General features: G+C 46.0%; 5 non-coding genes across 5 annotated transcripts; all 5 read left to right on the top strand.

Moving 5' to 3' along the window:
* The first annotated feature begins 3,811 nt into the window (after positions 1 to 3,811).
* Positions 3,812 to 3,884, top strand: TRNAV-AAC (transfer RNA valine (anticodon AAC)). The gene has a single exon. It is a non-coding gene; the product is annotated as a tRNA-Val (tRNA).
* A 6,275-nt stretch (positions 3,885 to 10,159) lies between these two features.
* On the top strand, positions 10,160 to 10,233 carry TRNAV-UAC (transfer RNA valine (anticodon UAC)). The gene has a single exon. It is a non-coding gene; the product is annotated as a tRNA-Val (tRNA).
* A 768-nt stretch (positions 10,234 to 11,001) lies between these two features.
* On the top strand, positions 11,002 to 11,074 carry TRNAV-AAC (transfer RNA valine (anticodon AAC)). Its single transcript has one exon. It is a non-coding gene; the product is annotated as a tRNA-Val (tRNA).
* Positions 11,075 to 12,330: 1,256 nt separating this feature from the next.
* TRNAV-AAC (transfer RNA valine (anticodon AAC)) lies at positions 12,331 to 12,403 on the top strand. Its single transcript has one exon. It is a non-coding gene; the product is annotated as a tRNA-Val (tRNA).
* A 1,097-nt stretch (positions 12,404 to 13,500) lies between these two features.
* On the top strand, positions 13,501 to 13,573 carry TRNAV-AAC (transfer RNA valine (anticodon AAC)). Its single transcript has one exon. It is a non-coding gene; the product is annotated as a tRNA-Val (tRNA).
* Positions 13,574 to 25,784: the final 12,211 nt, after the last annotated feature.

The following is a 25,784-nucleotide window of genomic DNA, read 5'->3' on the forward strand; positions in this document are numbered from 1 at the left end:
TGATCGCGGCCGAGTGTCAGCTAATTATCATAGCTGACACCCGGCACAATGTGTCAGGGGCGGTCACGGACACGATCGCGGTGTACCGGGGGTTAAAAGGAAGCATCGGCAGGGAGGGGGCTCCCTCCGTGCTTCCCTGAGCCCCCCACGGCAGCGCAATGTGCAGCGCTGCTGCGGGGGGCTCTTTCCCTGCAGGTCCCCGGATCCAATATGGCGACGGGGACCTCCGGGGGCCTGCAGGAAGCTGGCTTCCTCAGTGCCTGCAAAGCGCAGGCATGAGGAAGCCTGTGCAGTGCCTGTGACAGATCGCTGATCTGTCACAGTGATCTGTGATGTGACAGATCAGCGATCTGTCACAGGACAGTTATGTCCCCCCTGGGACATTGTAATAAAGTAAAAAAAAAATTAAAAAAAGTGTAAAAATAATAAAAAAAAAAATCGCTAAATAAATTCAAAAAAAAAAAAAAAATATTCCCCAAAAAATTCATTTTTTGCAAATAAAAAAACCCAAAAACAATAAAAGTACACATATTTGGTATCGCCGCGTCCGTAACGACCCGCCCTATAAAACTGTCCCAATAGTTAACCCCTTAAGTGAACCCCTTAAAAAATAAAAATAAAAAACGAAGCAAAAAATAATGATTTATTATCCTACCGCCGAACAAAACGTGCAATAACGCGCGATCAAAAAGACGCATATAAATATCCATGGAACCGCTGAAAACGTCATCTTGTCCAGCAAAAAACAAGCCACCATACAGCATCATCAGCGAAAAAATAAAAAAGTTATAGCTCGCAGAATAAAGTGATGCAAAAATAATTATTTTTTATATAAAATTGTTTTCATTGCATAAAAGCGCCAAAACATAAAAAAACGACCTAAATGAGGTATCGCTGTAACCGTACTGACCCGAAGAATAAAACTGCCTTATAAATTTTACCGCACCCGGAACGGCATAAGCGCACCACCCAAAAGAAATTCATGAAACTCTGGTTTTTGTTCATTCTGCGTCCCAAAAAACGAAATAAAAAGCGATCAAAAAATGTCACATGCCCAAACATGATACCAATAAAAGCGTCAACTCGTCCCGCAAAAAATAAGACCTCACATGACTTGGTGGGTCAAAATATGGAAAAATTATAGCTCTCAATATGTGGTGATGCAAAAACTATTTTTACAATAAAAAGCGTCTTTTAGCGTGCGACAGCTGCCAAACATAAAAACCGCCATAAATAGTAAATCAAACCCCCCGTTATCACCCCCTTAGTTAGGGAAAAATAATAAAATTAAAAAAATGTATTTATTTCCATTTTCCCATTAGGGCTAGGGTTAGGGCTAGGGCTAGGGCTAGGGTTAGGGCTAGGGTTAGGGTTAGGGTTAGGGCTAGGGTTAGGGCTAGGGTTAGGGCTAGGGTTAGAATTGGGGGTTTCCACTATTTGCGTACATCAGGTGCTCTCCAAACGCAACATGGCGTCTGATCTCAATTCCAGCCAATTCTGCGTTGAAAAAGTCAAATGGTGCTCCTTCCCTTCCAAGCTCTGCCATGCACCCAAACAGTGTTTTACCCCCTCATATGGGGTATCAGCCTACTCAGGACAATTTGCAAAACTACTTTTGGGGTCCTATTTCTCCTGTTGCCCTTAGGAAAATAAAAATTTTGTGGCAAAAATATCATTTTTGTGGAAAAAAAATGTTTTGTTATTTTCACGCCTGGGCGTTATAAACTTCTGTGAAGGCCTTGTGGGTTCAAAGTTCTCACCACACATCTAGATAAGTTCTTTGGGGGGTCTAGTTTCAAAAATGGGGTCACTTGTGGGGGGTTTCCACTGTTTAGGTACATCAGGGGCTCTCCAAACGCGACATGGCGTCCGATCAGAATTCCAGCCAATTTGCATTGAAAAAGTCAAACGGCGCTCCTTCCCTTCTGAGCTCTGCCATGCGCCGAAACAGTGGTTCCCCCCCACATATCAGGTATCAGCGTACTCAGGACAAATTGCACAATAATTTTTGCAGTCCAATTTCTCCTGTTACTCTTGGTAAAATAAAAAAAATTGAACCTGAAGTAATTTTTTTTGTGAAAAAAAGTTAAATGTTAATTATTTTTAAATATTCAAAAAATTCCTGTGATGCACCTGAAGGGTTAATAAACTCCTTGAATGTGGTTTTAAGCACCTTAAGGGGTGCAGTTTTTAGAATGGTGTCACTTTTGGGTATTTTCTATCATATAGACCCCTCAAAGTGGCTTCAAATGTGATGTAGTCCGTAAAAATAAAATGGTGTTGCAAAAATGAGAGATCGCTGGTCAACTTTTAACCCTTATATCTTACTAACAAATAAAAATTTTGGTTCCAAAATTGCGCTGATGTAAAGTAAACATGTGGCAAATGTTACTTATTAAGTTTTTTGTGTGCCATATCTCTGTGGTTTAAGGGCATAAAAATTCAAAGTTGGAAAATTGCGGAATTTTCAAAATTTTCGCCAAATTTCCGTTTTTCTCACAAATAAACGCAAGTTATATGAATGAAATTTTACCACTAACATGAAGTACAATATGTCACGAGAAAAGAATGTCAGAATCACCGGGATCCATGGAAGCGTTTCAGAGTTATTACCTCATAAAGGGACAGTGGTCAGAATTGTAAAAATGGGCCCGGTAGTTAACGTGCAAACCACCCTTGGTAGTGAAGGGGTTAAAGAAAAAGAAAAATATACCTAAACAGAGTATTGGGTATTTTAACAAATGATTAATAAGTTACAGTACAGTAGAGCTCATCCAAAAGAGTCTACCTTGTTGTGGTGGCGGCTTAAAATTCTTTTGGCCAGAACAAAAGCTGCTGGCTATATGTATGATCTGGGAAATGTTAATGTGTGATTGGTGAGGACGTGGTGCAGAAGTGGAGTTTTTCCAAGAGTGGGTAGTGGGACTCTTGAGGGGTGGAGGCAGGGCTGGGGTGGAGCCTGGACGGAGTCTCAAGGGGGTCCAAACATTTTTACAGTATGGGGCCCTGAAATTCCTAATGGCAGCCCTGCTGGGCAGAAACACAGCGTTTCTCTTGCAAACTAGCGCTTTTGACAATGAGTGCTTGATCTTTAATGCTTGCCATGACCACAGTAAACGCTCTTGTCTGGTTTCTGTAGTGTAGTGATTGTCCTGTTAGCCATCCTCCTGAAAGTTCCCTGTTTTGATCCCGGGCAGAAACATGTGGCTTTTCTTTATTTTGATCACAAATGTATATTGTTGGCTTAATTAGCCTTAGTTAGCATATTCTATTGCTGGTTTAATGAGCATTACTTTTACCAATGTGATTATTTCCACCCGTTTTTGCTTTTGGCAAGCATGTGTGTTTTTGACAGTGTCTAAGTGTTCCTAATTCAAGTAACACCTGATAGGATCAAGGTGCGAAAGCAGGCATCTAGGTGCTTTTTCTTTTTGGCTTTTGGACAAAGGCATGAGAATGTTTTGTGGAGCATGGTTTTGTTTCCCTGTTTGTTCTTTTTCTCCAATAGCCTGACAAATGAAAGGTTCCTGTGTTGCAAAATGCACTTTGTCCTGTCTTCAGACATAGAGGAAGACCTCTTGACTTTGGCTGGATGTTTTTTTCTTTTTCAAGTTCATTTCAGCATGTTTAAACATCTTTAGCTTTGCATGGAGTTTCTGAAGTGTAGTGGTTGTCACATTCACCTCACACGCGAACGGTCCCCAGTTCGAAACTGGATAGAAGCATGACATTAGGCGTTGATATTAAAGCTTTTGACGTTGAGTCTTTGTTCTCGATGGCTCGTCATGACCACAGTAACCTTCCACAGCTGGTTTCTGTAGTGTAGTGGTTATCACGTTCGCCTAACACGCGAAAGGTCCCCAGTTCGAAACTGGGCAGAAACACGCTGTTACCCTTTGCCATCCAAGCTTTTGACTTTCAGTTCTTGATCTCGATTGCTTGTTGACACCACAGTAAGTGGTTGCATCTGCTTTCTGTAGTGTAGCGGTTATCATGTTTGACTCACATGCGAAAGGTCCCCAGTTCGAAACTGGGCAGAAAAACAGCTTTTTCTCTTGGAAAACGATCTTTTTGACTTTCAGTGCTTGTTCTTTATTGCTTGCCATGACCACAGCATTTTTTGCTTGTTTGAATTGGTTGGTTTCTGTAGTGTTGCGGTTATCACGTTTGCTTTACATGCGAAAGGTCCTCAGTTCGAAACTGGGCAGAAACACAGGGTTCCTCTTGCAAACTAGTGCTTTTGACAATGAGTGCTTGATTTTTAATGCTTGCCATGACCACAGTAAACGCTCTTGTCTGGTTACTGTAGTGTAGTGATTGTCCTGTTTGCCATCCTCCTGAAAGTTCCCTGTTTTGATCCCGGGCAGAAACATGTGGCTTTTCTTTATTTTGATCACAAACGTATATTGTTGGCTTAGGCCTCTTTCACACATCAGGTTTTCGGCGTCAGGCACGATCCGGCGCGTTTGACTAAAACCGGATCCGGTGAAATGCAATGCCGGATCCGGATTCCCCCCCATTGACTTGCATTAGAGCCGGATCGAGCCGGATGGCCATGCGTTTTATCCGATTTTCGCCGGATCCGGCAATGTGACGCGATCCGGCGTCTGGAAAAAACGGCTACTGTAACGTTTTTTGTCTCCGGCGAAAAAGCCGGACACGCCGGATCCGGCGTGTCCGGCTTTTTTATACAATGAAAGCCTATGAGCGCCGCAATGCGCCTGATCCGGCGACAGCCGGATCCGGCTTCTTTGGTCTGAGCATGCTCAGTAGCTCTGCCCACAGGACATATATAAAAGCAAGACAATGGGACCCTCAGCCACACCCAACATGCCACCCAAGCCAAGAACCAGGAGCAGGAGAAGGCAGCAGACATCTGCAGCAGCAGCATCATCAGCACCACCCCAAATGGAGCAGCATGCTGAACAACGTGAGGGGAGTCCAGCAGCAGATGAGAGATGGTAATTATCAAATCCCCCATTCCTCCAAACTAGGGCTATGGAATATCAAGATATTCATGGGCCCTTTGTTTCTCTTTATTCAACAGCCGCCCAATAGATGCAGCAGCAGAAACACCACGCACAGCCATGGAGTCTGGCCATGAGGAAGACAGCACAGCTTCTGGGAGCCCTCCCTCCCTCGCATCGTCAGCGTTTGACGGTAAGTTTTTATTTCAAAAATCCATCATCTCTGTAATATATGTGTATTCATTGCCTTTTATTTCAAAACAGGAATCACAAGATGAAGAGGAGCTCCCAGAAGAAGAAGGAAGGGGTGGACAGACACTTGGAGTGGACTCACAATTGGTAAGTTTTTTGCATCAAACGCAGAAACACAACATCACACTACACACAACACATAGAAAACAATGTTCTGCAGACCACACACAGCAAACAAATGCCTACATCCAAAGACATAACATTTTTTGTTTTCTTCTCTAGTCTTCCCAATCTGGTGCTCGGCCAAGAGGTCCTCGCAGTGCCTCCCAGGGTCGTCGGCGACAGCAACGCGGCGGTCACCAGCGTGTAAGTATAAATATTTTTGCTTTGTTTTTTTGCACTTTTTATTTCATTTCTTTTGTTGAGGCTAATTATGTTATTTTTGTCTTTTTCTTTAACAGCCTTCACAGCGTGCTCCCGACTCTGACGGTGAGGATGGAGGGATTGATGTGGACCACCTCATCGATCTCGTCAGAGAAAGGGAGCCACTCTGGAATATGGCTGACCGCCGCCACGCTGACCTGATCGTTACCCAACGACTCTGGGAGGAAATCTGTTCGCTCCTTGTGGACCGCTGGGAGGACCTCGAAGCTCGGGCCCAGATTAAAGAGCGTAAGTATATACAGTACCGGTTGCTTGATTTAAACCAGTGTTTCCCGAACTCCAGTCCTCGTGGTCCCCACGGATCATGTGTTCAGGATTTCTATTTACTTTGGAAATCCTGAAAACATGACCCCTGGGGACCATGAGGACTGGAGTTTGGGAAACACTGATGTTGTATACTAACCACTTTGTCCTTTCTCGTTTCAGGGGAGAGAATTGTGAAGCGGTGGCGGTCTGTGAGGGATCGTTTCAAGAAGGAGTTCAATAAAGAGATGCGGGCCCCGAGTGGATCTGGAGGACGCAGGAGCAAGTACAAGTACGCACGAGCCCTGTCGTTCCTCCGGGAGACAATGCTCACCAGAAGGTAAATATTACACACCACATGTGACAAAAAAAGTTTAGATGTAACTTTTTTTTTCAGCCAGGGCCATACCATGTCACTATTTTAATTGTTTTTTTTTCTCTTTATTCCACAGCACGGTGAGCAGCACTCGGGAACCTGCACGATTGGACCCTTCTGAGGCGATCCCTGAGGAGACCAGCACCGAGGGACACTTCGACCGCCCCGGTACATCTGCACCTTCCCAGCCTTCCCACACATTCGACCCATCTGTCCCATCCACCAGCACAGGAGCATCGTGGCCGCCTACATTACATGAAGCTGCTGGTGAGGAGATCGCTTTCCCTTTACCCCACCCTTCTGCCCCTGCCACCTCTAGTACACCTGCGGGTACTGGGCGGCAGCGGCAGAGGGGTCAGGAAAAGACTTATGCGCCAGAGTTCTTGCATCTGAATGCATCTTTCCAGAACTGTCTAAAAGTCTTGTCAGAGCAAATCTCCGCAGGCTTTCAGCAGATCAACTCCAGCATTCTGGAGGTGAAGACACTTCTGCAAACCATGCATTCAGAAGCAAGATCTTCGCCAAACCACACCTTTTTCAGGTCTGTTGTGGAGCGCATGGAAACGCTCTCTCCTGCCCAGCAGATGCATGTAATGCATTCATGCCACGCTGCTCTCCAGCAAGTTACCTCCCAACCTCCTCCTCCCACCACAGTAGTTCCTCCACCTGCACCCCCTCCAGCCACTTTTCATCCTCCCCCTCCTATTACATCTACACCCCCTCCAGCCACTTTCCATCCTCCCCCTCCTATTACATCTACACCCCCTCCAGCCACTTTCCATCCTCCCCCTCCTATAACATACCATCCACCTCCCCAGCACCAGCAACCTCCCCAGCACCAGCAACCTCCCCAGTACCAGCAACCTCCCCAGCACCAGCAACCTCCCCAGTACCAGCAACCTCCCCAGTACCAGCAACCTCCCCAGTACCTGCAAACTCCCCAGTACCAGCAACCTCCCCAGTACCAGACATCTCCCCACTTCCAGCAACCTGCCCCGTACCAGACATCTCCCCACTTCCAGCAACCTGCCCCGTACCAGACATCTCCCCACTTCCAGCAACCTGCCCCGTACCAAACTCCTTCCCCATACAACTTGCCATCAACATCATCTGCTCCTACAGTCCCTGCCCAACCCTCCACTCCACCACCCACCACCTCTTCTGCTTCCCACATGTCCACCCATTCTGTAGTTTTTTCCACACCTTCACCTCTAACTGTTCCTTCCCCACCACAATCCCAGTCCTCTCTCCACACTCCCAGTGTCGAAGTGTCCCGCAGCCCCTCCAGCAGTATTTCCACCACACACTGCACAGATTTATAATGTGTGTATTTAAATAAAAATGACCAGTTTTATTGTTTCAAAGCTTTATTAAACAAGTTTATTAAAATTTAAAAAAAGTTTACTAAAAAAAACATTTTTCAATAAAAGTTAAATTATTTTACACTGGTTGTCTGTCATTTCTTTCTGCGGCGAAAAAGGTTAAATACAGGGTATTTAAAAGGTGAAATGGTATTCAAAACTAGGTATATAACTGTGGGTAAATTTTAGCTTTTTGCCACAGTTGTGTTCCTGGTTGTGTTTGAAGCAAAGTATTTCACCTAAAAAGTTGTGTTTATTGTTGGTGATTTCCTACCAATGTACACAACTTTTGTTAAAAGGTGAAATACTTTGCATAAAACACAACCAGGTACACACCTGTGGCCTAAAGCTAAAAATAGAGACCATGACAAGATAGCCAACTTTGGTTGGCAAAGGTATATACTGTTGGTACAGAAGGTACACAAGTTTGGTTAGGGCACAAATCTTTCACACTCTGTCATCCTGCCAGTGTACTCTGCCTTGAGGTGACATAAAGTATAGTGCAAAATTGTCCCTCATCACTGAAACCATCACAGAACTTCTAGTGGTAATGTCATGGTAATCTTGCAAGGTGGTTTCTTCAGAGGTGTCCTCAATGGAAATGGGTTCCTTGCAGATAACAAAATTGTGGAGTACCACGCACGCTTTGATCACCTCGTCCACAGTTTCTGTCTTGAGGTTGATCGCAGTCAATAGGACCCGCCATTTGGCTGTCAGAATACCAAAGGTACATTCAACCATTCTTCTTGCTCTTGTGAGGCGGTAATTAAAAATGCGTTTTGGTATTGTCAATCCTCTGCTAGAGTACGGTTTCAAAAGGTGTTCTGACAGCTGGAAGGCTTCATCCCCTACACAGACAAATGGCATAGGTGGACCAGATGTTTGCGGCAGCGGTAGGTGGTGGGAACTGGAAGGTGTTTCCATACAGTTTACGCCCCATGGCAGACAGTTTGAAAACTTGAGAGTCATTGGAGCGGCCATAGGCCCCAATATCAACCGCAATAAATTTGTATTCCGCGTCAGCGATGGCCATGAGGACAATTGAAAAATATTTCTTGTAATTGAAATATTCCGATCCCGATCCAGCTGGCTTTACAATGCGGAAATGTTTCCCGTCCACAGCGCCCAAGCAGTTGGGAAACTGACATATCTGTTGAAACTTGTCAGCAATTTCAATCCACCTCTCTGTTGTGGGCTCTGGTAAAAACTCTTCAGCTAAGGAGTCCCACAGTGCACGGCATGTGTACTTCACAATTCCAGATATGGTGGAAATCCCGAGTCTGTACTGGAAATGCAGTGACGAAAGGGATTCTCCAGTTGCAAGAAATCTGTGGGGAATTAAAAAACAATAAATTAGTTTTAAATCACAGCATTACATACCAAAACTGACCTAACACTTGGAGATACAAACTACCACCAACAAGATTGCAGTGAAAGTGTGCTCTGATGCGATCACATCCAATAAATGTGGCTTACCTTAAAGTCACCATCAGACGCTCTGCGGGTGAAACAGAGAAGCGGCAATAGGTGTTCGCTTTTCTTATGAGGTGTGCAATGCGCTCCACCAAGTAATCAAAATTCTCCATTTTCATCCTAACATATCCAAAAAATGTATCCGGGTTTCGTCGAAGGTCCATGCAGAGTGTAGAATAGACCCCACGCGTCATTCTCTTGGCTGTGATGGGGTGGATCCACAAACGTCGTCTACGATGCCTGATGTGCTGCTGTCTCGCTCTCTCCTTCTCCAGAACAATCACCCTCAAACGATTCGCCTCCGCTATAAAAACCTACAAATTCTTCAAAATATTTCCAATGACAACATCCATCTTCGCCAGTAACTTGCTCTTCTCTCCAACCTGCACTTTCTCTTCGACAACCTGTCAAAGAAGGGCTGTAGGAACACTCTATATATAGTTTTCCAGTAGCCAATCCCGTTCGGAAGGCCACAAGGGTCAATTTTAAAAACCGGATCCGGCGTAATCCGTCGAAAAACGGATAGAAAAACGGATGAACCAAATGAGACGGATCCGGTTTTGTCTGTCAAGAAAAAGACGGATCCGGCAGAAAACCAGATCCGTCACATCCGGTTTTACTAAACATTTGCCGGATCCGGCGTTCCGGCACGACGCCGGATCGCGCCTGACGCCGAAAACCTGATGTGTGAAAGTAGCCTTAATTAGCCTTAGTTAGCATATTCTATTGCTGGTTTAATGAGCATTACTTTTACCAATGTGATTATTTCTACCCGTTTTTGCTTTTGGCAAGCATGTGTGTTTTTGACAGTGTCTAAGTGTTCCTAATTCAAGTAACACCTGATAGGATCAAGGTGCGAAAGCAGGCATCTAGGTGCTTTTTCTTTTTGGCTTTTGGACAAAGGCATGAGAATGTTTTGTGGAGCATGGTTTTGTTTCCCTGTTTGTTCTTTTTCTCCAATAGCCTGACAAATGAAAGGTTCCTGTGTTGCAAAATGCACTTTGTCCTGTCTTCAGACATAGAGGAAGACCTTTTTGACTTTCAGTGCTTGTTCTTTATTGCTTGCCATGACCACAGCATTTTTTTTATATTTGAATCGGTTGGTTTCTGTAGTGTAGCGGTTATCACGTTCGCTTTACACGTGTAAAGGTCCCCAGTTCGAAACTGGGCAGAAACACAGCATTCCTCTTGCAAACTAGCGCTTTTGACAATGAGTGCTTGATCTTTAATGCTTGCCATGACCACAGTAAACGCTCTTGTCTGGTTACTGTAGTGTAGTGATTGTCCTGTTTGCCATCCTCCTGAAAGTTCCCTGTTTTGATCCCGGGCAGAAACATGTGGCTTTTCTTTATTTTGATCAAAAACGTATATTGTTGGCTTAATTAGCCTTAGTTAGCATATTCCATTGCTGGTTTAATGAGCATTACTTTTACCAATGTGATTATTTCTACCCGTTTTTGCTTTTGGCAAGCATGTGTGTTTTTGACAGTGTCTAAGTGTTCCTAATTCAAGTAACACCTGATAGGATCAAGGTGCGAAAGCAGGCATCTAGGTGTTTTTTCTTTTTGGCTTTTGGACAAAGGCATGAGAATGTTTTGTGGAGCATGGTTTTGTTTCCCTGTTTGTTCTTTTTCTCCAATAGCCTGACAAATGAAAGGTTCCTGTGTTGCAAAATGCACTTTGTCCTGTCTTCAGACATAGAGGAAGACCTCTTGACTTTGGCTGGCTGTTTTTTTCTTTTTCAAGTTCTTTTCAGCAAGTTTAAGCATCTTTAGCTTTTCATGGAGTTTCTGAAGTGTAGTGGTTGTCACGTTCACCTCACATGCGAACGGTCCCCAGTTCGAAACTGGATAGAAGCATGACATTAGGCGTTGATATTAAAGCTTTTGACGTTGAGTCTTTGTTCTCGATGGCTCGTCATGACCACAGTAACCTTCCTCAGCCGGTTTCTGTAGTGTAGTGGTTATCACGTTCGCCTAACACGCGAAAGGTCCCCAGTTCGAAACTGGGCAGAAACACGCTGTTACCCTTTGCTATCCAAGCTTTTGACTTTCAGTTCTTGATCTCGATTGCTTGTTGTCACCACAGAATACACATGCATCCGGTTTCTGTAGTGTAGAGGTTATCACGTTCGACTCAAACGCGAAAGGTCCCCAGTTCGAAAATGGGCAGAAACACAGCTTTTTCTCTTGGAAAACGATCTTTTTGACTTTCAATGCTTGTTCTTTATTGCTTGCCATGACCACAGCATTATTTTTTTGTTTGAATCGGTTGGTTTCTGTAGTGTAGCGGTTATGACGTTTGCTTTACACGCGTAAGGTCCTCAGTTCGAAACTGGGCAGAAACACAGCGTTCCTCTTGCAAACTAGCGCTTTTGACAATGAGTGCTTGATCTTTAATGCTTTTCATGACCACAGTAAACGCTCTTGTCTGGTTACTGTAGTGTAGTGATTGTCCTGTTTGCCATCCTACTGAATGTTCCCTGTTTTGATCCCGATCAGAAACATGTGGCTTTTTTTTATTTTGATCACAAACGTATATTGTTGGCTTAATTAGCCTTAGTTAGCATATTCTATTGCTGGTTTAATGAGCATTACTTTTACCAATGTGATTATTTCTACCCGTTTTTGCTTTTGGCAAGCATGTGTGTTTTTGACAGTGTCTAAGTGTTCCTAATTCAAGTAACACCTGATAGGATCAAGGTGCGAAAGCAGGCATCTAGGTGCTTTTTCTTTTTGGCTTTTGGACAAAGGCATGAGAATGTTTTGTGGAGCATGGTTTTGTTTCCCTGTTTGTTCTTTTTCTCCAATAGCCTGACAAATGAAAGGTTCCTGTGTTGCAAAATGCACTTTGTCCTGTCTTCAGACATAGAGGAAGACCTCTTGACTTTGGCTGGCTGTTTTTTTCTTTTTCAAGTTCTTTTCAGCAAGTTTAAGCATCTTTAGCTTTTCATGGAGTTTCTGAAGTGTAGTGGTTGTCACGTTCACCTCACACGCGAACGGTCCCCAGTTCGAAACTGGATAGAAGCATGACATTAGGCGTTGATATTAAAGCTTTTGACGTTGAGTCTTTGTTCTCGATGGCTCATCATGACCACGATAACCTTCCGCAGCCGAATTCTGTAGTGTAGTGGTTATCACGTTCTCCTAACACGTGAAAGGTCCCCAGTTCGAAACTGGATAGAAGCATGACATTAGGCGTTGATATTAAAGCTTTTGACGTTGAGTCTTTGTTCTCGATGGCTCGTCATGACCACAGTAACCTTCCTCAGCCGGTTTCTGTAGTGTAGTGGTTATCACGTTCGCCTAACACGCGAAAGGTCCCCAGTTCGAAACTGGGCAGAAACACGCTGTTACCCTTTGCTATCCAAGCTTTTGACTTTCAGTTCTTGATCTCGATTGCTTGTTGTCACCACAGAATGCACATGCATCCGGTTTCTGTAGTGTAGAGGTTATCACGTTCGACTCAAACGCGAAAGGTCCCCAGTTCGAAAATGGGCAGAAACACAGCTTTTTCTCTTGGAAAACGATCTTTTTGACTTTCAATGCTTGTTCTTTATTGCTTGCCATGACCACAGCATTATTTTTTTGTTTGAATCGGTTGGTTTCTGTAGTGTAGCGGTTATCACGTTTGCTTTACACGCGTAAGGTCCTCAGTTCGAAACTGGGCAGAAACACAGCGTTCCTCTTGCAAACTAGCGCTTTTGACAATGAGTGCTTGATCTTTAATGCTTTTCATGACCACAGTAAACGCTCTTGTCTGGTTACTGTAGTGTAGTGATTGTCCTGTTTGCCATCCTACTGAATGTTCCCTGTTTTGATCCCGATCAGAAACATGTGGCTTTTTTTTATTTTGATCACAAACGTATATTGTTGGCTTAATTAGCCTTAGTTAGCATATTCTATTGCTGGTTTAATGAGCATTACTTTTACCAATGTGATTATTTCTACCCGTTTTTGCTTTTGGCAAGCATGTGTGTTTTTGACAGTGTCTAAGTGTTCCTAATTCAAGTAACACCTGATAGGATCAAGGTGCGAAAGCAGGCATCTAGGTGCATTTTCTTTTTCGCTTTTGGACAAAGGCATGAGAATGTTTTGTGGAGCATGGTTTTGTTTCCCTGTTTGTTCTTTTTCTCCAATAGCCTAGCAAATGAAAGGTTCCTGTGTTGCAAAATGCACTTTGTCCTGTCTTCAGACATAGAGGAAGACCTCTTGACTTTGGCTGGCTGTTTTTTTCTTTTTCAAGTTCATTTCAGCATGTTTAAACATCTTAAGCTTTGCATCGAGTTTCTCAAGTGTAGTTGTTGTCACGTTCACCTCACACGCGAACGGTCCCCAGTTCGAAACTGGATACAAGCATGACATTAGGCGTTGATATTAAAGCTTTTGACGTTGAGTCTTTGTTCTCGATGGCTCGTCATGACCACAGTAACCTTCCGCAGCTGGTTTCTGTAGTGTAGTGGTTATCACGTTCGCCTAACACGCGAAAGGTCCCCAGTTCGAAACTGGGCAGAAACACGCTGTTACCCTTTGGTATCCAAGCTTTTGACTTTCAGTTCTTGATCTCGATTGCTTGTTGTCACCACAGTAAGCCCTTGCATCCGGTTTCTGTAGTGTAGCCGTTATCACTAGAGTTGAGTGAAACGGGTCGAAAAAATTCAAAAGTCGCCGACTTTTGGCAAAGTCGGGTTTCATGAAACGAAACCCGACCCTAGGATGAGGTCGGCCACGAGGTCGGCGACTTACGCGCCAAAGTCGCGTTTCAAAAGTTTGTTTTGCGCTCTTTTTCAGCCAATCAGGATCCACGGACACTGTGGGCAACGTGATGACCTAGGCACGGGTCACCACCATCTTTCAGAAGGGCATGCAAGTGATTGGCTTGCTTTGGTGGGCGTCACAGGGGGTATAAAAGGGCGTGCACGCCGACCGCCATCTTACTTCTGCCGATCTTAGTATAGGGAGAGGTTGCTGCTGATTCTGTAGGGAGCACGTTAGGCAGGGAAGAAGACAAAAAAACTGCTTCTGCTGCTAGCGATTTGGCCTGCACAACACACGAGTCACTGTGTGTGCAGTGCAAGGGGAGGCTATATTGTGGTGTATCAGTGGTGTTGGTTGTTGGGCTGCCTTTTAAGGCTTCCTGAAACGCTGACATTGCTGTTTACCCACTGCTCCGCAAACTGCTTTTTTAAAAGCAATCCAATCTCCCTTATCCTCTAGTCACTTTTGTCACAGCTGTGCCATCGAGCGTGTCACATAGCGCTCAGATATCATTGGCCTCACACAATCCACAAGTGTCCAGTGTCCAAAAGTGTACGCAGAGATTCAAAATCTCCATTATCCTCTCGTCACTTTGGTCACAGGCAGCTGTGCCATCGAGCGTGTCACATAGCGCTCAGATATCAGTGGGCCTCACACAATCCACAAGTGTCCAGTGTCCAAAAGTGTGCGCAGAGATTCAAAATCTCCATTATCCTCTCGTCACTTTGGTCACAGGCAGCTGTGCCATCGAGCGTGTCACATAGCGCTCAGATATCAGTGGGCCTCACACAATCCACAAGTGTCCAGTGTCCAAAAGTGTACGCAGAGATTCAAAATCTCCATTATCCTCTCGTCACTTTGGTCACAGGCAGCTGTGCCATCGAGCGTGTCACATAGCGCTCAGATATCAGTGGGCCTCACACAATCCACAAGTGTCCAGTGTCCAAAAGTGTACGCAGAGATTCAAAATCTCCATTATCCTCTCGTCACTTTGGTCACAGGCAGCTGTGCCATCGAGCGTGTCACATAGCGCTCAGATATCAGTGGGCCTCACACAATCCACAAGTGTCCAGTGTCCAAAAGTGTACGCAGAGATTCAAAATCTCCATTATCCTCTCGTCACTTTGGTCACAGGCAGCTGTGCCATCGAGCGTGTCACATAGCGCTCAGATATCAGTGGGCCTCACACAATCCACAAGTGTCCAGTGTCCAAAAGTGTACGCAGAGATTCAAAATCTCCATTATCCTCTCGTCACTTTGGTCACAGGCAGCTGTGCCATCGAGCGTGTCACATAGCGCTCAGATATCAGTGGGCCTCACACAATCTACAAGTGTCCAGTGTCCAAAAGTGTACGCAGAGATTCAAAATCTCCATTATCCTCTCGTCACTTTGGTCACAGGCAGCTGTGCCATCGAGCGTGTCACATAGCGCTCAGATATCAGTGGGCCTCACACAATCCACAAGTGTCCAGTGTCCAAAAGTGCACGCAGAGATTCAAAATCTCCATTATCCTCTCGTCACTTTGGTCACAGGCAGCTGTGCCATCGAGCGTGTCACATAGCGCTCAGATATCAGTGGGCCTCACACAATCCACAAGTGTCCAGTGTCCAAAAGTGTACGCAGAGATTCAAAATCTCCATTATCCTCTCGTCACTTTGGTCACAGGCAGCTGTGCCATCGAGCGTGTCACATAGCGCTCAGATATCAGTGGGCCTCACACAATCCACAAGTGTCCAGTGTCCAAAAGTGTACGCAGAGATTCAAAATCTCCATTATCCTCTCGTCACTTTGGTCACAGGCAGCTGTGCCATCGAGCGTGTCACATAGCGCTCAGATATCAGTGGGCCTCACACAATCCACAAGTGTCCAGTGTCCAAAAGTGTACGCAGAGATTCAAAATCTCCATTATCCTCTCGTCACTTTGGTCACAGGCAGCTGTGCCATCGAGCGTGTCACATAGCGCTCAGATATCAGTGGGCCTCACACAATCCACAAGTGTCCAGTGTCCAAAAGTGTACGCAGAGATTCAAAATCTCCATTATCCTCTCGTCACTTTGGTCACAGGCAGCTGTGCCATCGAGCATGTCACATAGCGCTCAGATAACAGTGGGCCTAACACAATCCACAAGTGTCCAGTGTCCAAAAGTGTACGCAGAGATTCAAAATCTCCATTATCCTCTTGTCACTTTGGTCACAGCTGTGCCATCGAGCCTGTGACATAGCGCTCAGATATCAGTGGGCCGCACACTATCCACAAGTGTCCACTGTCCACAAGTGTGTGCAGAAATTTTAAATCTCCCCTGTCCTATAGACACCTTGTACCTTGTTTTACATTACTATATAGTTTGTTGGACTTTGTCTACATTTCTACCAAAAATGAGGAAGGCTGGTGGAAGAGGCCGTGGAATTGGGCGGGGGTTGGCAGCTGGTAATGATGGTGTTGGTGATGGATCTGATGGTAGTGGCAAGAGCAAAATAGGACCAAATGCAGGAGGTGCTGACCCTGCGTCATCGTCTAGATACATAAGGCCTCGAACGCTTAGTTTTCTAGGAGTTGGCATACCGCTTTTAAAGGCAGAGCATCAGGAAAAAGTTTTGTCTTACATTGCTGACTCAGCCTCCAGCTCTATCGCCTCCTCTTCTTCAGTTGTAAAAAGTAAAAGCACTGAGTCGTCATTGGAGGCTCATGTTCATGAACCACACCTTTCCTTGTGTCCTTCACCCCAACCAAGATTGAAGGATGACGCAGGCCATACTACTGATTACTCCATGGAGCTGTTTTCACATACCATGCCTGGATTATCAAGTCAAATGGTGAATTACCCAGGCCAAGATGAATCTGACATGGAGTGCACTGATGCACAGCCACTGATGGATAATTCTGCTGGTACATTCACTCAGAGCACTACATTGTCCTCGCAGTGTACAGAGCCAGATTTTGACCCTGATGAGACTCAGGTGCCCCTTCCCGCACACTATACCACCATACACAGTGACACAGAGAAAGGTGCACATGACATAGAAGAGGAGGTGATGGATGACCCAGTTGTTGACCCAGATTGGCATCCATTGGGGGAAGAGGGTGCTGCTTCCAATAGCTCAGATGAGGAGCATCCACAGCAGACATCGACATCGCAACAGCTGTTATCTGGCATGCCCGGAGCACTCCAAAGACAGGTTCCAAACATCAAAAGAGTTGCTGGACAGCTTGTCCAGAGGGTCAAAAGATCACAGCGTGCTAGGCCGCAAAATGTCTGCCAAAGTAGGAAGAGTGCAGTGTGGCACTTTTTTGAACAAAATCCTCATGATCAGGCCAAGGTTATCTGTAAGAAGTGCACAAAGACCTTTAGCCGAGGGAAAAATCTGAAAAATTTGAATACCAGTTGCATGCTTAGACATTTAACCAGCATGCACTTGCAAGCGTGGACACAACACCAAACCTCAAGTGCCACATGTGCAACTGATCACAACGAAGGTAGTCAGCAACGCTACATTGTTTCTCCCACTGTAAGCCCACCGGTTAGCACAGCAGCAAATGTTGAGGTGTCGTTGCAAGGCCACAGCAGTCAGGGAATCCCACTGTTATATCAACGAAAGACTGATTCTAGGCCATCAGAAAGAACACCAACTCCATCACCATCATCAACCCTCTCTCAGTCCGCCCTGTCCACCGCTACTTCCACCATATGCAGCTCTCAAGTCCAGCTCACCCTCCCAGACACTATGAGTAGGTCAAGAAAGTACTCAGTCTCTCATCCGCGTACACTGGGTTTGAACGCCCACATTGCCAAACTAATCTCGTTTGAGATGATGCCCTTTCGGTTGGTGGAAAGCACAGCTTTCCGCGAACTCATGGCCTATGCAGTACCACGCTATGACCTACCCAGTCGCCACTTCTTCTCTCGCAAAGCCATCCCAGCCCTCCACCATCATGTGAAAGACCGCATTGTCCATGCACTCAAGCAGTCAGTGAGCGGAAAGGTGCACCTCACAACTGATGCATGGTCCAGTCGGCATGGCCAGGGCCGTTACGTGTCCATCACTGTGCACTGGGTTAATGTGGTGGATGCAGGGTCCACAGGGGACAGCGGTGGTGGGACAGTGCTGCCTAGCCCACGGTATAGGAAACAGTTGGCTGTAGGCGTTCGACCCTCCTCCTCCTCCTCCTCCAGAAGCGAAAGCTCGTCCACAGAGCGCAGTCGTACGAGCACTCCATCTGCAGCTGCCACTGTTGCACACGATGTGTCCCCCTATCGAGCAGCTAGTGGAAAGCGTCAGCAGGCTGTGTTGCAGATGATGTGTTTGGGCGACAGACACACCGCCGAGGTGCTGGCCGAGTACTTGAAGCGACAAACTGAGTCATGGCTGGGCAGTGTACATCTTGAGGCAGGCAAGGTAGTTATTGATAACGGCCGTAATTTTGTGGCAGCCATAGCCCTTTCAAAACTCAGCCACATACCTTGCTTGGCTCACACCTTGAACCTGGTGGTACAGTGCTTCCTCAAAAATTATCCGGAGTTAACAGCCCTGCTCCAGAAGGTGCGAAGACTGTGCGCGCACATCCGCCGGTCGCCTGTACACTCCGTTCGTATGCAGAAGCTGCAGCGATTGCTCCACCTTCCCAACCACCGCCTCATTATCGACATTGCAACAAGGTGGAACTCCACCCTGCACATGGTGGAGTGGCTGTGCGAGCAGAGGCAGGCCATAATGCATTTGTGGGAGGATACACGGCCAGGCACTTTGAGAGCAGACATGGAGTTGACAGGCGTGCAGTGGTCGAAGCTGAAAGACCTTTGTAAAGTCCTTCAGTGTTTTGAGGAATGCACACGGCTGGTAAGCGCAGACGACGCCATCCTAAGCATGAGCATCCCACTTATGCGTCTGCTCATGCAAACTTTGATGCACCTTAAGGAGCAGGCGTCTGCAGCCAATGTTGATGAGGAGGAAGAGGAGGAGGGAATCCTTGATGACATTCAGCCATTGTCTGCTCAGGGACCTCTCCTGGACGAGGTGGAGGAAGAAGAGGAGGAGGAGGAGGAGGATGATGGGGATGATTACTTAGGGGAGGAGGATGCATCTCGTGGGGCAAGTGAAAATGTTGGCGTGGCAAGGTCTGGTACAGGGTTTGTGCGTGACTGGAGGGATGTGGATTTGCCAGAAAGTGCTCCTCCACCCAGCACTCGCAGTGCATCATTGACACCGGGAACATTGGCCCACATGTCAGATTATGCCTTGCGGATCCTAAAAAGGGACCCCCCGCATTGCCAAAATGATGAACGATGACGACTACTGGTTGGCCAGCATCCTGGATCCACGCTATAAAGGCAAATTACAAAACATCATGCCACAGGAGAACCTTGACCTAATATTGGCTAATAAACAAGCAACTCTGGTAAATCGGTTGCTTGAGGCATTCCCAGCACACAGCAGCGGTGATGGTTCTCACACGAGCCGTACGGGCCGGGGGCAGCTTGGCAGAGGTGTTCGTGGTGCACACAGCAAAAGTGGCGTTGGAGACAGGGGTTTCATGACAATGTTGTGGACTGATTTTTCAAATACCGTTCACACAACTGGTAATACTGCATCGATGGAAAGTGACAGGAGACAGCAGTTGTCAACTATGGTTACAAACTACTTTTCCTCCCATATCGATGTTCTCCCACACAGGTCATTCCCCTTTGACTATTGGGCCGCTAAACTGGACACCTGGCCTGAATTGGCCCAATATGCCTTACAGGAGCTCGCTTGCCCAGCTGCAAGTGTGCTATCGGAAAGAGTCTTCAGTGCAGCTGGATCAATCCTGACAGAAAAAAGGACCCGTCTGTCAATCCAAAATGTGGATGATCTAGCCTGCATTAACATGAACCACGCATGGGTTTCCAAGGATTTTGTCCCACCTTCCCCTGATGACACATAGGGTGACAGAAAAATGGCTTGCTTTGGTCCACCTCTTCCTGGTACTTCACCTATTTCGCCTTTTGCATCAGTTGAATGTCCAACATCAACATATGCCACTTTCTAAAACTCCCTAACTGTGCTGCCTCCCCCCCATGGCCGGGGTCACCACCTAGCGCACGACACCGTGCGAGTGCCGTTGCCCTGGACAGGTGGGTAGGCCGACTCTTGGGCGCGGGCACTGGCACAGGGTCCCTCATAGTGCAATCAAGTGTCTCTGACGGTGGTGGTGCACACCCGCCGTCAGACACACCGCTGTACTATGAGGGGCCCAGTGCCAGTACCGACGCCCACGAGTGGGCCCCCCTTGCTTGGCAAGGGCCCCAGCATTTGCAATCTTTACCTCTCCCTGCTCCTCCGCTGTGTAATCTGGGCCGTCAAATCCATACTGTGCCTGACACCGTCTGAGCCTGCCTCCTGAGACATATATTTTGAATGTGTACGCTATCCATACTTGTTATCCAGGGATACGGTACCCTTTCTAACCTTTGTCCAATGACGTGCAATCCATACTGGGCCTAACACCGTCTGAGCCTGCCTCATGCTGTATAGACATATATTTTGAATGTGTACGCTATCCATACATGTTATCCGGGGATAAGGTACCCCTTCTAACCTTTGTGCAATGACGTGCAATCCATACTGGGCCTAACACCGTCTGAGCCTGCCTCATGCTGTATAGACATATATTTTGAATGTGTACGCTATCCATACATGTTATCCAGGGATACGGTACCCTTTCTAACCTTTGTGCAATCACGTGCAATCCATACTGGGCCTAACACCGTCTGAGCCTGCCTCATGCTGTATAGACATATATTTTGAATGTGTACGCTATCCATACATGTTATCCGGGGATACGGTACCCCTTCTAACCTTTGTGCAATGACGTGCAATCCATACTGGGCCTAACACCGTCTGAGCCTGCCTCATGCTGTATAGACATATATTTTGAATGTGTACGCTATCCATACATGTTATCCGGGGATACGGTACCCCTTCTAACCTTTGTGCAATGACGTGCAATCCATACTGGGCCTAACACGGTCTGAGCCTGCCTTATGCTGTATAGACATATATTTTGAATGTGTACGCTATCCATACATGTTATCCGGGGATACGGTACCCCTTCTAACCTTTGTGCAATGACGTGCAATCCATACAGGGCCTAACACCGTCTGAGCCTGCCTCATGCTGTATAGACATATATTTTGAATGTGTACGCTATCCATACATGTTATCCGGGGATACGGTACCCCTTCTAACCTTTGTGCAATGACGTGCAATCCATACTGGGCCTAACACCGTCTGAGCCTGCCTCATGCTGTATAGACATATATTTTGAATGTGTACGCTATCCATACATGTTATCCGGGGATACGGTACCCCTACTAACCTTTGTGCAATGACGTGCAAACCATACTGGCCCTAACACCGTCTGAGCCTGCCTCATGCTGTATAGACATATATTTTGAATGTGTACGCTATCCATACATGTTATCCAGGGATACGGTACCCTTTCTAACCTTTGTGCAATCACGTGCAATCCATACTGGGCGTGAGAACGGCTGGCGAGCTGTTAAGCAAGCTACAGCACCTGTCCAGACAAGTACAGGGATTCCCTAGCGAGGAGACTTATTTGATTGTTTTCTATGTTGGGACAGCAATTTTTGGGGCGCACTATACTCTGGAGAATGATAGATGGGGCCCACCATACACTGGAACATTCCAAAGGTGGACATCAGACACTGGAGCAGCATTTACAGGGCCCATTATACACTAGAGCATTAGAAATGGGGCCCATTATGTTTGGAGCATTATTTGGGCCCATAAGACAGTGGAGCTTCATCCATGGGGACCAACATATACTGTAGCATTATGTGGAGCTCATCATATACTGTTTCAAACATTATATGGGACCAATGATTTTGTATGGAGAAATAGATGGGCCTCGTCATGAGATGTAAAAAGTGAGGTATTTTTCATTGTACTATACCGCTATTTCTCTGCCGTATCGGAGCATGATGAGTTGTGGTATGTGTTAAAGGGGCGCTCTTTCGCCCAGGGCACATGAAAACCTGCAGCCAGCCCTCCCCCCCCACAAATTTAGCCAAATAACCCCCATTTTTCAGTGCGTAACTTGTATTATGAAGTTAATTAAGGTTGACAAGCTTAAGTAAGAAGAATTGATGCTTTTGGCATTGAAATGGGCACTGTAGGTGTGTTTCCTGTCCTCCTCTCACTGCCGACTTTTATTCCCCATTGACTTACATTGGGATTCGTGTTTTGGAACGACCCCGACTTCCCTATAATCGGACGATCTTGCTCGACCCGACTTTTGGAAAAGTCGGGTTTCACGAAACGAAACGCGACCCTAAAAAAACAAAAGTCGCTCAGCTCTAGTGACAACCACTACACTTCAGAAACTCCATGCAAAGCTAAAGATGTTTAAACATGCTGAAAGGAAACTGAAAAAGAAAAAAACAGCCAGCCAAAGTCAAGAGGTCTTCCTCTATGTCTGAAGACAGGACAAAGTGCATTTTGCAACACAGGAACCTTTCATTTGTCAGGCTATTGGAAAAAAGAACAAACAGGGAAACAAAACCATGCTCCACAAAACATTCTCATGCCTTTGTCCAAAAGCCAAAAAGAAAAAGCACCTAGATGCCTGCTTTCGCACCTTGATCCTATCAGGTGTTACTTGAATTAGGAACACTTAGACACTGTCAAAAACACACATGCTTGCCAAAAGCAAAAACGGGTAGAAATAATCACATTGGTAAAAGTAATGCTCATTAAACCAGCAATAGAATATGCTAACTAAGGCTAATTAAGCCAACAATATACGTTTGTGATCAAAATAAAGAAAAGCCACATGTTTCTGCCCGGGATCAAAACAGGGAACTTTCAGGAGGATGGCAAACAGGACAATCACTACACTACAGTAACCAGACAAGAGCATTTACTGTGGTCATGGCAAGCATTAAAGATCAAGCACTCATTGTCAAAAGCGCTAGTTTGCAAGAGAAACGCTGTGTTTCTGCCCAGTTTCGAACTGAGGACCTTTCGCATGTAAAGCGAACGTGATAACTGCTACACTACAGAAGGCAACCGATTCAAACAAACAATTCAAACAAACAAAAAATGCTGTGGTCATGGCAAGCAATAAAGAACAAGCACTGAAAGTCAAAAAGATCGTTTTCCAAGAGAAAAAGCTGTGTTTCTGCCCAGTTTCGAACTGGGGACCTTTCGCGTGTGAGACGAACGTGATAACGGCTACACTACAGAAACCGGATGCAAGCGCTTACTGTGGTGACAACAAGCAATCGAGATCAAGAACTGAAAGTCAAAAGCTTGGATACCAAAGGGTAAGGCTGGTTTCACATTTGCGTTTTTTTGCGCTGGGAAAAAAACGCATACCTGCGCATGCGTTTTTTCCCCTATATTTAGCATGGGTGCGCATACCTGCGCGCTGGTAAGCGCACGTATGCGATTTTCATGCGCTGCGTTTTTTTGGGGTGTGCGTTTGTATTTTCCAGACGTAGCATGTTGCATTTTTTGTCCCTGCAAAAAAGCGCATGCGCACGTATGCGCACGTTTTGCGCTAAAAATGGCCATTATAGCCTATGGATGCGCATACGTGCGCACTGGCATGCGCATGTAAGCGTTTTTTTAGCGCTGCGTTTTTTTGGTAGTGTCCACTTGTACTAGTTATAATCTTCTAAAGTCAAAAAAAAAAAGTCTATATAAAGGAGGTGCCTGCCAAAACTCTGCCACTACTACACTGACAGATTGGAGAGCAGACAGTCAACAAGGAACCCATCTGATCAGCGAAGAATGTGAGTATATTACATTATATGCCTGTCCTTTTAAATTATGTATGTACTAATGATTTTTATTATTTTTACATGCAGTATGTCTTCAGAATCCGAGTATTCCCCATCGCGGCAGGAATTGGCGCAAGCAGACCGTGAGGTGATTATTTTCGTGCATCTGGTAAGTATATCTGCTGCTTCTCCAAATCTCTTACGTTTTTTTCTACTTTTTTAAGACATCGTCATCATCATCATCTTCTGCGGACGGGACTAGTGAGGGCGAAGAGCAGGAGCAGCGAAGCCAAGTCCCGGTGGTGATACGGAATGTATGTATCAAATGATTTGTAATGTTCTTTATTTTTTATCTTCTATTTTTACTCTTTTTTATGTTTCTTTTTTTGTAACTTTTTATTCAATTTAAATTTGATTATTCTAATGAATGTGTTTTGTCTTGGTTCCACAACGGGATGAAGACGTCTACCTGGATAATGAGCAGCTCATCAGCCTGGTCCAGGAGCGTTCGCCGTTGTGGGACAGCCGTGACCGGCTGCACAAGGACATTGTGGTGACCCGGCGGCTATGGAATGAGGTGGCCGCAGCGTTGATGGATGGCTGGGACAGCGCCACAGCATCCTCCAAAAAGGCGTTTAGTGAGTATTTCCCTGCTCTGTATTGTGCCGCAGTGACTGTTGTCCTTGATGGCACTGTTGGGTTTCGTGCTAGGTGTATTCTAGCAGGAAACCCAACAGTGTCATTGGGGTCTACAGTGACTGCTTTGAGTATTGTATTGCTACATTGTGCCGCAGTGACTGTTGTCCTTGACGGCACTGTTTGGTTTCGTGCTAGGTGTATTCTAGCAGGAAACCCAACAGTGTCATCGGGGTCTACAGTGACTGCTTTGAGTATTGTATTGCTACATTGTGCCGCAGTGACTGTTGTCCTTGACGGCACTGTTGGGTTTCGTGCTAGGTGTATTCTAGCAGGAAACCCAACAGTGTTATCGGAGTCTACAGTGACTGCTTTGAGTATTGTATTGCTACATTGTGCCGCAGTGACTGTTGTCCTTGACGGCACTGTTGGGTTTCGTGCTAGGTGTATTCTAGCAGGAAACCCAACAGTGTCATCGGGGTCTACAGTGACTGCTTTGAGTATTGTATTGCTACATTGTGCCGCAGTGACTGTTGTCCTTGACGGCACTGTTGGGTTTCGTGCTAGGTGTATTCTAGCAGGAAACCCAACAGTGTCATCGGGGTCTACAGTGACTGCTTTGAGTATTGTATTGCTACATTGTGCCGCAGTGACTGTTGTCCTTGACGGCACTGTTGGGTTTCGTGCTAGGTGTATTCTAGCAGGAAACCCAACAGTGTCATCGGGGTCTACAGTGACTGCTTTGAGTATTGTATTGCTACATTGTGCCGCAGTGACTGTTGTCCTTGACGGCACTGTTGGGTTTCGTGCTAGGTGTATTCTAGCAGGAAACCCAACAGTGTCATCGGAGTCTACAGTGACTGCTTTGAGTATTGTATTGCTACATTGTGCCGCAGTGACTGTTGTCCTTGACGGCACTGTTGGGTTTCGTGCTAGGTGTATTCTAGCAGGAAACCCAACAGTGTCATCGGGGTCTACAGTGACTGCTTTGAGTATTGTATTGCTACATTGTGCCGCAGTGACTGTTGTCCTTGACGGCACTGTTGGGTTTCGTGCTAGGTGTATTCTAGCAGGAAACCCAACAGTGTCATCGGGGTCTACAGTGACTGCTTTGAGTATTGTATTGCTATATTGTGCCGCAGTGACTGTTGTCCTTGACGGCACTGTTTTTTTTTTAACAACAGTGGACAAAGTACGAACACGTTGGCGTTCGATCAAGGACCGCTTCAACAGTGATGTTCGTGCTGAGGGCCAGGTTCGCAGTGGAGCTGCGTCAAGGACCAGAACTAGATACCGTCACTATCACGCGTTGCAGTTCCTAAGACCGGTCCTTGCCACGAGATCGTAAGTATTATAAATTTTGGGTTTTTATTTTTATTAATCTGTGTTTTTCTAATCCACAGCTGATGCTTCTTGTAAAGGCATGGTAGTAATGATTTTCCTTTATTCCACAGCACCTGGAGCAGCACCCTGCAACCTGGCCCTGGAGCGGTCCTTCCTCGGATGTCCTCTGACCCGTCCCAGCCATCCGACAGCCAGGAAGCACCTT

The sequence above is a fragment of the Dendrobates tinctorius genome, unplaced genomic scaffold, assembly GCF_039654945.1.
Source record: "Dendrobates tinctorius isolate UK_male_01 unplaced genomic scaffold, ASM3965494v1 ptg000251l, whole genome shotgun sequence".
Lineage (NCBI taxonomy): Eukaryota > Metazoa > Chordata > Amphibia > Anura > Dendrobatidae > Dendrobates > Dendrobates tinctorius.